General features: G+C 40.0%; 1 protein-coding gene across 1 annotated transcript in view; it reads right to left on the reverse strand.

Annotated features, from left to right (window-relative positions):
* Window positions 1-16,374, reverse strand: part of SLC35G2 (solute carrier family 35 member G2) — a 38,770-nt gene extending 22,396 nt beyond the window's left edge. Inside the window, exon 1 of the mRNA XM_018050792.1 lies at window positions 16,240-16,374. The gene's annotated coding sequence lies outside the window, so the exon portion shown is untranslated. The remainder of the gene's footprint in view (window positions 1-16,239) is intronic.

Consider the following 17,113-nt stretch of genomic DNA (forward strand, 5'->3'; position numbering starts at 1 on the left):
GCTGGCAGCTAAGAACTTGCTGAAATGCAAAGTCTCTCACCATTTATAATCGACACTCCCCTTCTAGGAAAGAGCCTGTCTCATCTCTGAAGCAGTGGACTTATCAATTTGCATAAAATCTGCCATTCTCAATGAACACATATTTATCATCTACCACTTACTTTCCTACTGTCTTTAAAAAAAATAATAAAAAACAAAACAGAATTAGCTTGCAGTGAATCAGCACCTTTAAATTCAGCCATGCTGGGTGAATCGGTCAAGAGTGGCAGGAAGCCATTGCTGGAAGGGGGAGGGAAAGGAATAACATGATCCTTTTCTGTTTCCATCATCTTTTTATGTATGTATCCAAGTGGTTAAATCACTAAGTAGGTTAGATGTTAAATGTACAATAGATTACTGTGCTGTTCTGATATCTTGTTAAAGTTGAACTTGTCAGTTGTTTATTCTTTACCTAACCTGTTCTTGCCTGGAGAATCCCAGGGACAGGGGAGCCTGGTGGGCTGCCATCTATGGGGTCACACAGAGTCAGACACAACTGAAGCGACTTAGAAGCAGCAGCAGCAGCAGCAGCAGCAGCAACTGTTATGAAAGATAATCAAATAACCCAACTGAGTACAAAGAAAGCTGCCAATCCCCCAAGTCTTAACACCAGTCCCTGAAAAAAATGGAATACCCAGGATCAACAGTCTACTCTCAAATCCCACAAACACTACATATACCACCTGCTCACATTTGCCCTGTTCTTGCTGCTGTTTACCCATGAGAAAGCCAAAATTCAAGCCTGAATTTTCTTTTGAAGCCAAGACTTATGGAAATGCCAAATGAATCAGTTCAAAATTTTACACATTTGGTTTCATTTAATTTATTCTTCATGCTATAGGCATCACTTGATGACATTACAACTCCATCACATCTCTCCATACATCTTATTAAACTGAAATAACATAAAGCAATAGAAAAAATGGTGACCAGATGCCATCTTGTTTCAGACCAAACTATGTCAGATTTTGAATGAAACTTGACAACATCTGGTTGCTTAGATGGCATATATAGATTTATCAAAGTTATTTCATGGAACTTCTCTGGTGGTCCAGTGCTTAGGGAATATGCCTTGCAATGCAGGGGATGTGGGTTCTCCCTCTGATCCAGGATCTAAGATTCCATATGCAGCTAAGCCTGCACACTGCAAATACTGAAGCCCACACGCCACAACTAAAGAGTTTGTGTGCCACAATGAAAGATCCTGCATGATGCAATGAAGATCCTGCATGTTACAACTAAGACCCAACACAGCTAAATAGATAAATATTTTTATAAAGTTGTTCCATTCCTTTAATGTCATTTAGAGAATGCACACAAATATATGATGCTACTACAAAGCTGAAAAGAGACTTTATGAAGTCCCATCATTGGCAGGGACACTGTATATGAAAGAAAAGCATAGTATAACCCATCTCATCAAGAGCTAATTTTACCAGCAGCATGTACGAAAATTTAGAATGTGTGAAGTCTTTGACCCAGCAGTCCTATTTCCAAGAATATATCCAAAGGAGATCACTAGTAAAGTACATAAAGATGGCAAGCAAGGACACTCATCATGGCTTTCTTTACACAGTGAAAAATGGAAAATAACTTTATTGTCCTTTAATGAGGGAACTGTTGAACAAAAAATCAATGCAATATTATGCAGTCATCAAAAACGATAATGTATCTGTACACATATATTAACAGAGAAAATCTTCATGTCACCTGCATGCGTGCTAAGTTGCTTCAGTCATGTCCAATTCTTTGTGACCCTATGGACTGTAGCCTGCCAGGCTCCTTGGTCCATGGCATTCTCCAGGCAAGAATACTGGAGTGGGTTGCCATGCCCTCCTCCAGGAAATCTTTCCAGCGCAGGGATCAAACCTCGAACTCACATCTCCCGTGTTTCCTGCATTGGCAGGCAGGTTCTTTATCACCAGCACCACTTGGGAAGCCCTAGCGCCACCTAGAAAGCCCCTTCATGTCACAATGCTAAGTAAAAAGAAAGGTACAAAAGATACAAAAAAGCATTCATCCTATGACTCTATATAAAACAATTTGTATCTAGACTTTGGATGGTGAAATTTCAATTATTCAACACTTTCTTCTATTTACTTTTTAGTTTTATTTTCCATATAAGCCATGTATCTACTTTAAAATCAGGAAAAAAAAAAAGATACTTTCATCATAGGGAATATAATCAGTATTCTGTGTTTCAGTCAGACCAGAAGTCACCCAGGAAGCCAAATGTAGCTCTTACATTTCTATGCCTTCTGTTACAAGGAAAACTGCATATAAACAGACCATATTACAAAGGGAAACTGGATAAATGGTGTCTAGAACCCAAACCGAAACGGAGGTGAAATACTACATAAAGTGGATGCCTTTATTATACAGTGTTCAAAAGAATTGATTCATTGTGCATGTGTACATGTATTACTATATTTTCATGACTAACAAAAAAAAAAAAAAAACATGGATTCCAAATAGCAAAGAATATAATCATCACTGGTTTTTCTTACATAAGTTACCACTCTATAAATCTCCATGTTAATGTGGAAAAAATCTAACCTGAACAGATGGATCTCATGCTGTTTTCTAAAACATGAACAGATTTCTGATCTTCTGGACCAGGAAATGAAGTTAGCACTATAACAGCAGACACCATCACCCAGCTCCTAGCATTTTAATTTAAGGAACTGCTAATAAAAGCAATATTCCCTCTTTAGAAATAACAGCACTGCGATATGTTTGTCTTAATGGAATGTGCTCTTGATACAGAAACAAAACATGGTGGAGACCTGTTGCAGTGGAGGGGCTGGCTGACTGACCACTGAACTGCACTAGTTTTGGAGAATCCCCTCACTGTGGTTCTTGGCAAGTACCACCATTCGGCTGCCTCCATCCTTCATTCTCCAAGTTTCCCTTGGAAGGCACAGTCCTGAAAGCTGCCACTCTGCCCGCTTAAATCTTCATCTCATTAGCCAAAGGGCCCCTTTTCCTTGAGTATATCTTCACAGCAGCAGCTTCACAATAGACACTCTTGGGGTGGAGAACTCGCAGTCAAGCAATTAAGCAACTTTGCACATTTTTTCCTGCGTCACCACTTTCTTGCTGTGTAACTTAAGGCTGTGAAGAGGCTGGTAGAGGAAGCAAGACTGAGCATGAGGAAGAATTGTGGCCAAGGTGATTGCCCATGAGGTCAGGATATTGGTTATATAAAGAGAGAATAAACAAATATTATAGTTAAACATACTGAAGATAATGGGAACCAAATTTCTCACCATCAGAGAAGGAAGATATAAATAGAAAAAAGGTGAAGACTAGAATTAACACTGTGGTACTGGAGTGCAGTTTAAGCTATTAAACTAATTTTAATATAAATAGATTAATAAGTATAGATGTGTATGTGTACTTATGAGTTCCCCAGTTCTGTCAGCTAAGATGGCCATTGTTCTTGTTGTTTAGTTGATAAATCATGTCCAGCTCTGTGACCCCATGGACTGTAGCCCACCAGGCTCCTCTGTGTCCATGGAATTTCGCAGGCAAGAATTCTGGAGTAGGTAGCCATTCCCTTCTTTATGGGATCTTTCTCCTTCATTGGCAGGTGGGATTCTTTACCACTGAACCACTAGGGAAGCCTAAGATGGCCCTAAAGTAGCCTAAAGTAATGATACTCCAGTAGCAATGACCACACCTAGCACCCAGATCTTGCATTCTCTACTAAAAGAAAGCAGGGCTCTTTGGAAAAATATCTTTTGAAATGACTGAAATGGCAGGGACAGGAAAAGTATAAGATGAATCTGAAACATCTTACACTAGAAAGTACTCGGATAATAATAGAGATTTCAAAGCAACACAAGAAACAACTTGAATGGGATTCAAATGACCAAATCTGTAACAATTTCAGCATCAAAGTCCATAATGAGAGTAATCCACTGAACACAATAGAAATCCACAAGCCAAATTGATGTAAATAAATGAATACATAAATAAAGAGAAAACTCCCTTACAATAGAATACCAACTAGTAAAAGTAAAATAAATGGGGAATTCCCTGGTGGGCATGTGGTTAGGACTCCACCTGGGGTTCACTCTCTGGTCTCGAGGAGTTAAGACCCCACAAGCCACATGGCAAGGCCAAAGAAAACAAAAAAGGTAAAATGAATTGGAAAAATTTCCCTTTGGCAATCATCATAATAATTATTTAGGCAAGAATCATCATAAATGACTGAAAGTTTGTTGATGAATAGGATGACATAGTCTCAAAGTATCTCCCCACAAAATGCTTATTAATTACAAAGGGAGGGCTTCCTTCATGGCTTGGGTAATGAATCCGCCTGCCAATACAGGAGACACCAATTTGATCCCTGGTCCGGGAAGATTCCACGTGCTGCAGAGCAACTAAGCCTGTGCGCCACATCTATTGAGCCTGTGCTCTGGAACCGAGGAGCCACAACTGCTGAGCCCACGTGACGCAACCACTGAAGCTGTTCCTTGTGGGCAATGATGCTCCTTAATTCCACTCATGTTTAAACATCTGGATTTCCTGCTGTAACATCTGTTGCCATCTACAGCTAGAATGAGCTGTTGTCTTAGAACCTAGTACATTTAAGAACAAACGTTTGTATAAATTAATAAGTAATCATAGATTAGCTCCTCTTTAGTTCTTCTTAGCCATTTCTACCTTAGCTATGAGATGTGCATAAATCCAACCCAGAATCCTGCCGAAGTGTGTTCTTAAGTCTTTGTTCTAAACTGAATTCTGTACTACTTGAAATTAAATGAATTCATTTGAAATGGCAAAAAAAAAGACAAATCAATATTGTGTCTCTTAATAAGATCCACTGAAAACACACAATATCACGTCTATAATTTTCCTGCCAAAAATGTATAATTATGCCAAAAATGCATAACTGCCTCAGACTAACCTAAATAATCCTAAATGAGGAACATTCTACCAAATGAATGGTCTGAACTTCCAAAAATGTCAAAGTCACTAACAACAAGAAAGAAATGAAGAACTATCACAGAGCAAAGATTAAAGGGACATAACTAAATGCAATTATAACCCTGGATTTGATTCGAGATAAGAAATAAAAAATATTTTTCCAAAAAGGAAATTACTGGGACAAATACTGAATGAGATCTGTGGATTCAATGCAGAATTAGGTGTTAAGTTCCTCCTTTTGGTGATAATTCTGTGGTTATACAGGAGAGTGTCTCATCTTTAAGGAAGACACTTAAGTAGGGGTAATTAGGCATCACATTTGCAACTTATTTTCAGTTGGTTCAGGGAAAAAAAAGTGAATGAATGACAAAGAAAACATTGAAAAATGTTTATCATTGGAGAACTTGGGGTGAAGTATACATGAGAATTAGCTTTTACCCCAAGAGTTCGTTGGACTATGCATGAAACTTTACTATAAATTTGAAATTATTTATAAATAAAATATGAAAAAATATATTGGAGATAACATAAGAGTTTTTGGAAGAAGTACATGAGGTGCTTAAAACATAGCTAGGTATACAGTACCTGTAAAGAAGGCTGAGCATTGAAGAATTGATGCTTTCAAACTGTGGTGCTGGAGAAGACTCTTGAGAGTCCCATGGACAGCAAGGAAATTAAACCAGTTAATCCTAAAGGAAATCAACCCTGAATATTCATTGGAGAGACTGATGCTGAAGCTGAAGTTCCAATATTTTGGCCACCTGATGCGAAGAGCCAACTCTTTGGAAAAGACCATGATGCTGTGAAAGGTTGAGGGCAAGAGAAGAAGGGAGCAACAGAGATTTTTGGATGGCGTCATTGATTCAGTAGACATGAGTTTGAGCAAACTCCAGGAGATAAAGAAGGACAAGGATGCCTGGTGTGCTGCAGTTCATGGGTTGCAAAGAGTCGGACACAATTTAGCAACTAAACAGCAACAACAAGGTACACAGTAAGTGTTAAATAAATGTTAGTGATAAAGATGGTAGTAGTAATGAATACCTGAACTTTATACCACAACTCATCTGAATCAGAACAAGTTGACTCTGGCTCACTTATTTGTTTTCTCTTTTCAGATTTAATTTTGAGATTGAAAGAACATTCATTTGTATTTGAGATGCTAACACCATCACTAAACTTTTTATTGAAATTTAAGCATACAGTGTACATGTAGGATAATATTTTATAAACTGTTGTCCTCAAGTAAAAAAAGATGTTAGTAAAATATTTTAAATAATAAAGATCAAGCTTTTGAAAAGTCATTTTCATCTTTCATTAATTTAGGCAATATGGTGATAATGAGATTATATGATCTGTACATAAATACATTATATGTCTTTATCCATATACAATATATAAATTAACATGTATATATTTACTATAAGGCAGTCATATACAACATTATAATAATACACATAGAATTGTATGAGACGATGAGAGTTGAAAAAGTCTTTGGGGGTCATCTACTCCAATTCCTTTAATAGCAACTATAACCCCTATAGCATCTGCAACAAATAGTACAGTTTCTGTTTGAACCTACTTATTCCTTTTGAAGGCAGTCACCTGGGAATCATTCTGGTTGTTAGAAAATTGTTCTTTAACATTCAGTCAAAATCTCTCTATCTATAATTTCCAGAGTCTGTTCCTACATATTAGCTCTGGGGTCACTAATTATTTCTCTTCCACAGGAAATTTCAGTATCAGGAACTTTTCTACCCTCCCCATCCCAGGTCTCCCATCAGGAGTTTTCTCTTCTCCAAACTGAAAATCTCCTCTTTTTTTAATTACTCCACATATTACCATGGTTTTCTTCTCACCATATTAGCCACCCCAGTTTCTATGATCTCGCCTATTCAGGAGATTCTATTTCTATGAGGGGAGCCTGAGGTCGCACCAGCTATTCTGGCATCCTCACACATTTACGGTTTTTCCTTCAGTCAATATTTACTAAATGCCTATGGTGTGGAAGGCACTGTGCTAAGATACTGTGAGAGATAAAATTAAGAAAACATATGCTCTCTCTTAAAGAACTCACACATTCATTTGGGAGAAAAGAAATATGCTAATAAGTACCAAAAATAGACACAAGTGCTGTGTATGTTAAAAGAAGGAAATTATATAATTAAATATGTATTTGCTGTAACACTAAGTACTAGAGAACAAAGGAAAAATAATGACAGTTTCAAACTAGACCTGTTTTGGTTTGGGATAGCATGAAAATTGGTAAAAAGCAGTAAGCGTGGGATTTAAGCAACATTAAGAGAGGAATTTCCAGATTGGGAGAATTACACATCGATTCAGAAGACACAAAAAGTTTATATTTTTATCCTTTTGACCTGTGACAATGTGATCAATAAACACTTGTCCAGATTGATTTACATGCAACTTTACAGAAAGACAAATAAATTGACTACTATGCACCTAATGCTTTACGTTATTATTTTACTAAATCCCACAACAATCCCAACAAGGTAGGCACTAATATTAGTCTCTCTTTAAAAACAAATCAAGTGAAGATCAACAAGTGACTTGCCCAAAGTTACAGAGCTGCTTATGGCAGCCAGCCTTCAAATTCAGACTGTCATCTTCCAGTCCAACTTGAAGTCATCAACTACTTACTGTCCAATGAAGCAATATCCAGGAAACTCCCACCCACATTCCCATAACCTTCCTGGAGAACTACTTGGGAGAAATCTCTCACTGAACAACCTGTTCCTCCTCTGGGTTCAAGAACACTTTCTACAGAACTCTGTTACAACCCTTGGCATAAGGTATCACTGTGAATTGTTTATGTAACACTCACTCCTGATAAAGTGTTACTGCTCTAAGAACAGAGGTTATATCCTTATCTTCTTCATGGTATCCCCATACCTTAAGGCATTGCCAGACTCAACAAATGCTGGGAGCATGGTATAGCTTGCCTGCTTTGAGTAAAGTCACCCATTTAGCCAGAGACCTCTAATTCTGGGTCTCATTTGTTGTGTAGAGCTTTGGTTGCCACAATTCTGCAATCTAACACTATCTTCTAGCTCAGCTCTAAATTAAGGGAGTCATCCAAGAAGTAATTGTGAGTATCTGGCTTCAGTCCATCCCACCCTCAGCAGCCTCATTCACCTTTGGGATCCTCGCTCCCATTTATTATTTTTTTAATTGTTTTTATTTTGGGCTGCACTGGGTCTTTGTTGCAGTGTATGGGCTTTCTGTAATTGTGGTAAGCAGGGGCTACTATCTAGTTGTGGTGCGCTGCTTCTCATTGTGGTGGCTTCTCTTGTTGCAGAGCAACAAGGGCACAAGGACTCAATAGTTGTGGCGCATGGGATTAGTTGCCCCGAGGCAAGTGGGACCTTCATGGACCACGGATGGAACCTGTGTTCCCTACATTGGCAGGTGAATTCTGAACCACTGGACCACTGGGCAAATCCCTCACCCCCATTTAGAACAATGGCTCAGCCAGAGTTACACAGAGCCCAGAGGCAAAATAAATGGGAAATTAGATTACCTAATAGCTTTACTTTCCTTCAAGTTTTAAAAGTAAAAGTCAAGGTTCAATAAAGTTGCTGATACTCTGGGGCCTTAAATACAAGGAAAGAAAAAGTGATTTTGAGAAGTCAGGAAATGACTAAATGAACCTAAGTAATGATGACACACATGTGGATTGAATTAATATAAAATTCAATACATGAAATAGTGTTAAGTGCACATAAATTATTACATATGCCCATTGATCATATATAATTCAACTACAGCAGTGACTATAAGGGAAATCAGAGTAGTAAGTATTTAACATGTATAACGTTATATAGTGAATGTGAAAGTTGCTCAGTCGTTTCTGACTCTTTGAGTCCCCATGGACTGTAGTCTATGGAATATTCTAGGCCAGAATACTGGAGTGGGTAGCCTTTCCCTTCTCCAGGGGATCTTCCCAACCCAGGAATCAAACTGGGGTCTTGTGCATTGCAGGTGGAGTCTTTACCAACTGATCTATCAGGGAAGCTCATAAAGGGCCAAAAATTTTAAGCTTTATATATATATATATATATATATAAACATTTATAGGGCAAAGTAAAGTTTTGGTCCACAGAAAGAAAAAACTCAATGATCTCAGCTTATCTCTGACATTTCCCTAAGTAGACGGGGATTTCCTGTGTCCAGACTAGAAGGTAGATGGATGAAAAGTGAGAATGGAGAGGCACTGGAGTGGGTATCATTCTCCTTCCAACACCCAAGCCAGTGATCAGCACACAGTGACTTTTAAACAATACTTTGGTTACTTAGAGAATCAACTGTTAAGGACAGAATGGCAAAAGAAAAACAAAAACAACTGTGATGATGGAAAAGGTTACTGTGCCTGATTTTATAGTAAAAATAATGCCAGAGAAACATGAAATAAGAAAGAGCAGCGGCACATAACATCCTGGAACCATGACTTACCACAGTGTTTAAGAATATCACCCATATTTCCTTGCAGAGGCAAAGTGACCTCCACAAGGAAAGTGAGACAAGACACCCATCACCAATGAAATGTTCAAAAGTGCTCAAAAAAGAGAGTTTGGTTAGAATACAATTAACACCGTCATCATTTTCCCCATCAACAAATTCCAACCTCAAACTGGAAAATTAGATTGCTATTCAGTTCACCAAGATGTGAAGACTCCTACAGCATCTACTAATTGGGAATGAACTAGTCCTCATGAAGACCAGCACAAACTGTCAGATTGCTAGACAGGCCAACAATTGCTATGATCAGCTAAAAGATCTGTGTGGATAGCAGTACTATCCAACTTAAAAGTCACTATGGATAAACAACGAAGTCCTAATGTATATCATGGGGAACTATCCTGTGATAAACCATAAAGGAAAAGACTATTTTTAAAAAGAATGTATATATGTGTATAACTGAGTCACTTTGCTGTACAGCAGAGACTGGCACAACATTGTAAATCAACTATAGTTCAATTAAAAAAAGTTACTGGGGAATTTAGCCATCCATTTGAATTAAAATATTGTGTAAATTAATTTTATAAGCTCCAATTGAGCTTATATTTGATTATGGCATATTCAGTTCAGTTCAGTCGCTCAGTCATTTGTAACTCTTTGCGACCCCATGGACTGCAGCACTCCAGGCTTCCCTGTCCATCACCAACTCCTAGAGCTTGCTCAAACTCATGCCCATTAAGTCAGTGATGCCATCCAATTATCTCATCCTCTGTCACCACTTCTCCTGTCTTCAATCTTTGCCAGCATCAGAGTCTTTTCCAGTGAGTCAGTTCTTTGCATCAGTTAGCCAAATATTGGAGTTTCAGCTTCAGCATCAGTCTTTCCAGTGAATATTCAGGACTGATTTCCTTTAGGATGGACTGGTTGGATTTCTCTGCAGTCCAAGGGACTCTCAAGAGTCTTCTCCAACATCACAATTCAAAAGTATCAATTCTTCGGTGCTCAACTTTCTTTATAGTCCAACTCTCATATCCATACATGACTACTGGAAAAACTATAGCTTTGACTAGATGGACCTTTGTTGGCAAAGTAATGTCTCTGCTTTTTAATATGCTATCTAGGTTGGTCACAGCTTTTCTTCCAAGGAGTAAGCGTCTTTTAAATTCATGGCTGCAGTCACCATCTGCGGTGATTTTGGAGCTCCAAAATACAAAGTTTCTCACTGTTTTCACTGTTTCCCCATCTATTTCCCATGAAGTGATGGAACTAGATGCCATGATTTTAGTTTTTTGAATGTTGAGTTTTAAGCCAGCTTTTTCACTCTTCTCTTTCACTTTCATCAAGAGGCTCTTTTTTTCCTCTTGGCTTTCTGCCGTAAGGATGGTGTCATCTGCATATCTGAGGTTATTGATATTTCTCCCAGCAATCTTCCAGCTTGTGCTTCATCCAGCCTGGCATTTCTCATGATGTATTCTGCATATACATTAAGTAAGCAAGGTGACAATATACAGCCTTGATGTACTCCTTTCTCAATATTCTCAATACATACATATATTTATATGTATACACATTTTCTTCATTGTCATATTTTCTTTCATCTACAAAAAATACTCTAAAGAATAGCTCATTTTTTAAAAGATTGGATAGTAACAGTTTGAAAATATGACAAACTAAATGGCATTTAAATAAAAATACTTTCATTAAGTATTTTTTTATTAATTTGTATTGGACTATAATTGCTTTACAATGTTGTTAGTTCCTGCTGTTCAGCAAAGTGAATCAGTTCTACATATACACATAATCCCTCTTTTTTGGATTTTCTTCCTTAAATAGGCCTAAATGGCCACCACAGAGCACTGAGGATAGAGTTCCTTTTGCTATACAGTAGGTTCTCATTAGTTATCTGTTTTACACATAATTATGCAGATATGTCAATCCCAATCTTCCAATTCATTCCACCTCCTCACCTCCTTGCTAAGTCACTTCAGTCATGTCTGACTGTGCGACCCCATAGACGGCAGCCCACCAGGCTCCCCCATCCCCGGGATTCTCCAGGCAAGAACACTGGAGTGGGTTGCCATTTCCTTCTCCAATGCAGGAAAGTGAAAAGTGAAACTGAAGTTGCTCCGTCGTGTCCGACTCTTTGTGACCCCATGGACTGCAGCCCACCAGGCTCCTCTGTCCATGGGATTTTCCAGGCAAGAGTACTAGAGTGGGGTGCCATTGCCTTCTCCGTCACCTCCTTGATATCCATACGTTTGTTTTCTACATTGGTGCCTCTATTTCTGCTTTACAGATAAGTTCATCTCTTCCATTTTTTCTAGATTCCACATATAAGTGCCACTATATGATATTTGTTTTTCTCTTTCTGACTTACTTCACTCCGTATGACAGTCTCTAGGCCCATCCTCATCTCTGCAAATGGCACAGTTTCATTCCTTTTTATGGCTGAGTAATATTCCATTGTGTATATATGCCATAACTTCTTTATCCATTCATATGTTAACAGACATCTAGGTTACTTCCTTGTCCTGGCTATTGTAAATATTGCTGCAATGAACATGGGGGTGCATGTATCTTTTTGAATCATTAAATATTTAGAAACTGAAAAAGTATTAAGAGGTTCAAACATGTTACTCCTCGTAGAAGACAAGCCTATGTACATGTGGGTTAATATAAGCAATTACTTCTCACAAAGCCATCGTCAATAGAATTTTACATCTAGTAATGAAATGAATTTAAAAAGGAAAATGGGAGTATAAACCTAGAATTTAAAATGTAATATTTTTATAATATCATGAAACATAGTAGATTATCTTTATTATAGAAGGATGGAGTTGGTGATGGACAGGGAGGCCTGGAGTGCTGCAGTACATGGGGTCGCAAAGAGTCAGACACGACTGAGTGACTGAACTGAACTGAACAACCAAATGTAAATGTCAGATATTATAAAGGGTAAGAAGATAGATTTGACTATATAAAATGTGAAATTTTCTATATAGCAGAAAATATAATAAAGTTTAAAAACTTTTTTAAAGTCAGGAAAAAAGTTGCAACATCTGCAACCAAATCTTTAGCATCTGAAGAATTTTCACAAATAAGAAAAAGCCTATAAGCATACCAACAGAAAAATAAAGCTATGAGCTGGAAACTCACAAAAGAAAAATAAGTATAACCAGTAAGTATATAAAAAGATGCTCTTTACTGCCTATCCAATTGACCAAAAACCTTATTTTGGTAATAGTGTGGGGATTCTGACATTCTAATTCAGTTTTTATACTGGTATATATTGGTCCATCTTTTCTGTAGCACAATCTAGAAATATCATTCTTCCAACAAATATTTCTTGAATACACATATATCTAACATTGTGTAGATGCTAAGAACATAGTAAAAAATAAAACAGACAAGGGAGGAGATAAGAAATAATTAAAGAAATAAACAAATCAATGTATCAAAAATAAAACATACATATCCACTGAACCATCAATCTCACTTCTAGGAATTTTTTCCAAGGATATAATCAAGTGCACAAATATTTACTCAAAGATACTATTTGCAGCACAGTATAATAATGGCAAAAATCAGAAATAAATAAATGTTCTTTATTATGAGATTATTTAAATAAATTGCTCTGCTTACATAGTACAATATTACACAACACTTAATAATGATGACCTAGTTTTATATGTATTGATTTGAAAGACATTAGTGATAAATTATACAGTGAAAATGCAACCAACAGAAGATTGGTTCATTTAAAATACATGTGGATTTATTTAAAAGAAAATCCGTTTGAGTATAGAAGTGTCCTAAAAAACTAAAAATAGAATTACCATAATGATCCAGGAATCTCATTCCTGGACATTCATCCAAGAAAGATGAAAGCTCTAATTCAAAAAGATACATGTACCCCAATGTTCATAGAGGCACTGTTTACAATACCTGAGACACTGAAGCAACCCAAGTGTCCATCAACAAATGAATGCATAAAGAAGATGTGGTACATATATACAGTGGAATATTACTCAGCCATAAAAGAATGAAGTAATGTCATTTGCAGCAATATGAATGGAGTGACAGATTAACATACTAAGTGAAGTAAGTCAGAGAAAGACAAATATTACATCACTTGTATGTGGAATCTAAAAAATAATACAAATGAACTTATTTACAAAACAGAAACAGATTCACAGACATAGGAAACAAACATGGTTACCAAAAGGAAAGGGTGGCATAAGTTGGAATATGGGATTAAAAGAGGCACACTACCAAATATAAAATAGATAAATAACAAAGATTTACTGTATAGCACAGGGAACTATATTCAATATCATATAATAAACTATAATGGAAAAGAATCAGAAAAAAGAATATAACGCATATATGTATAATTGAATCACTTGCTGCACTCACACAATATTGTAAGTCAATTATAATTCAGATTTTTAAGAATCTATTTACAATATTTTTCTCTGGTTTTATGTATTGCCCTATAACCCAAATTTCTTAACAACGAGCATACATTTTATTAGAGAAAAACCACAGCTATTCAACATTTTGAAGAGTATATATGTAATCTTTACAGAGTTCACAAAGTGTATCCCACCAGTATCATTGAGATTATCAGCATTGTGATACATTTTAGTCATTATTTCCTTCAGGTTATAACTTTCCATAAGATTGTTGGCTAGCTATTGTTTCCTATTAAATTTGTCATTAATTCTTTTTGTTTAAACTTCATTTAGGAACATCTTCTTTGTATTAATATCAATTTTACCTCTTTATAGACTACATTTGTTCTGTAATTAAAATATGTGTATTTTCTTCAACTTTAAACTTTTTATCTTGTTCTGGGGTATAATCAATGTTGTGACAGTTTCAGGTGAACAGCGAAGGGCCTAAGCCATACATACACATGTATCCCTTTTCCCCTAAATTCCTGTCCCATCCAGGCTGCCACATAACAGTGAGCGGACTTCCATATGGTGCTCAGTGTGCTCAGTCAGAAGTCATGTCCGACCCTTTGTGACCCCATGACTGTAGCCTGCCAGGCTCCTCTGTCCATGGGATTCTCCAGGCAAGAATACTGGAGTGGGTTTCCATTTCCATCTCTAGAGGATCTTCCTGACCCAGGGACCAGATCTGTGTTTCCTGCATTGGAAGGTGGATTCTTTACCACCAAGCCACCAGGAAGCACCATGCTATACAGTAGGTCCTTGTAAAAATAAATAAATTAATTTTAAAATATGTGTAAATACTTTCTTGCTCAGCCAAATACCAAACACTTTAATTCACAGGTTCTGTGACTTGGAAACAGATTATGAAACTTAATGGTTCTAAAGAGTTCAGAAATACTAAAGGTGTCAAAAAATATAGATTATAAAAAAGTTCTGGAAAACGTGTAATTTGTAGTGTGTGATGGCGCTGAAAACCAGTAAGTGTATTTACATGTGTGTAATGTTTGTGTGTATATACTCACACATGCATCCTGCATATGCTATGTATTTGCATATGTGAGAGTTCTTTATGCTCACCCTGTGCCCTTGTAGGTAAATCAAGCCTGTTAGGCATATGCTTTATCTGCACCCCCAGGACGAGCCACATTTGCCTTCAGTTATCTTCAGGAAACAAGCATCAACTCATCCGAAAAGGGTTACACCGTCGAACGGGCGCCACTCTGGCCACCTGCCTTGGAGGCCGGCTATTTCTGGCAAAGGTGCGGCGTAGAACCGCAAGACAGGCCGCGTCCAGGAAACTAAGCCGACAAAGAAGAAGCTGAAGGTACTTCAGCACCACGGACACGGGCAACCCCAATCAGGTCCTTCAGAGCCTAAAGACAGCCGACACCTCCCCTTCCCCAAGCGCTCCCAGACCTCTCCGCCCAGTGCGTCACTGTCTCTGGGCCCTCAATCGTCACTCAGTCGCCAGCTCTTCATCCCGCTCCCCCGCCAACCCCAGCAAAAGCCCGGATACAGATGCGAGTCTGCGCAGCCCCCCTACTCGCCCTTCTTGCTGGCCCCCGCCACCCCTCCATCCTCCTCTCTCCAAAGAGGCCACACGGGCGCACGTGGCGTAGAAACCCTACGGCCCAAAGGCGGGTCAGGGAGGGGTGGCACTTTCCTCCTCGGAGCTGGGGGAGGCTGCGTGGACTTGCGCTGCGCCTCTAGCCACCACACTCGGCGGCGGCCTGGCCCTTCCTCCACTACTCCTTGCCCTTGCCTTTTATTGGCGAAAGATCCGGCTATACCGTTTATTCTCTGCGAAAATAACCATGCAGACAGGCGTTCAAGAGTCGGCAACATAGTAAAGGAAAATACTCATTCTCGGCCTTATTTCTAAAACCACCCAGCATTCTTTAAAAGTTTGAAATTGATGGCATGGCGCCACAGGGACTCAACCTGGTTTGGGTGGGCTCGGGCGTGAGGAAAGCAAGAGCCCTGGCCTTTATCAGAGAAGTACACAGACACGAGACGGTGGCCGGAAGCGGGGGCGCAGAGGCCGTAGCGGATGCTGACCCTACCGAACCCGAGTCCAGGTGTTCCAAGGGCGCAGCGCTGGGAAGTGGGGGCCCCGCGCACCCTCAGGCGTCGCGCAGAGCCCCGGAGAAAGGCTGTGAAGGGGGCGGGGCGCTTCACCCGGGTCCGGCCCAGGCCCCCGAGAGGGGCTCGGCCTTAGGTGCCTCGGCTGAGTGTGAGTGTGTGGGCTACCCCACTCCTTATGGGTGGGGGCGGCCCGGCAGGCAGGGTCAAGGCCCCAGTCTGCTGTGCTGACCGGCGGCCGGGTTACCTGCGTGTCGCGGCGAGGAAGGCGCGAACCGGTGCTCCGGCCGGGGCTGCCCGCTGCCGCGCGCCTAGTCCAGGCTCTGAGCCCGCTGGGGCCACCGCGGGCTTCGCCAGGAAAACCGCGGCCCGGGCGGCGGAGGCCGCGGGGCTGGGCGGGGAGAGGGGCGTCGCCCGCGCGGACGCTGCGCCTGCGCTCTCTGCGGCTCCCGCGTCCCTCACCCGCAGGTGCCCCAGTGGAAGACGACTGGGGGCGCCGGGTATTCGGGCCGGGTTGAGGGACTTCCCCTACCCGCACGGCGGGAGGGCCCAGGAGCCGGGAGACTGCCTTCCCGGACCGCCAGAGCCTACGCCCTCGGAAACACGCCCTTGGAGAGACCAGATTCGAAGCAATCGCCAGCCAGCCCGAGTGACTTGGTTTTCTGGAAGGGGGCAGGGAGGCAGCCTCAATCCATTTCCACCGTTCTATTTGTGTTTAAGGTCGCAAGTCGATTCCTTGATATTTAAAATATGTCTCAGTTCAGTTCAGTGGCTCAGTCGTGTCCGACTCTTTGCGACCCCATGAATCGCAGCATGCCAGGCCTCCCTGTCCATCACCAACTCCTGGAGTTCACTCAGACTCATGTCCATCGAGTCGGTGATGCCATCCAGCCATCTCATCCTCTGTCATCCCCTTCTCCTCCTGCCCTCGATCCCTCCCAGCATCAGAGTCTTTTCCAATGAGTCAACTCTTCGCATGAAGTGGGCAAAGTACTGGAGTTTCAGCTTTAGCATCATTCCTTCCAAAGAACACCCAGGGCTGATCTCCTTCAGAATGGACTGGTTGGATCTCCTTGCAGTCCAAGGGACTCTCAAGACTCTTTTCCAACACCACAGTTCAA

This window comes from Capra hircus, chromosome 1 (genome assembly GCF_001704415.2).
Source record: "Capra hircus breed San Clemente chromosome 1, ASM170441v1, whole genome shotgun sequence".
Lineage (NCBI taxonomy): Eukaryota > Metazoa > Chordata > Mammalia > Artiodactyla > Bovidae > Capra > Capra hircus.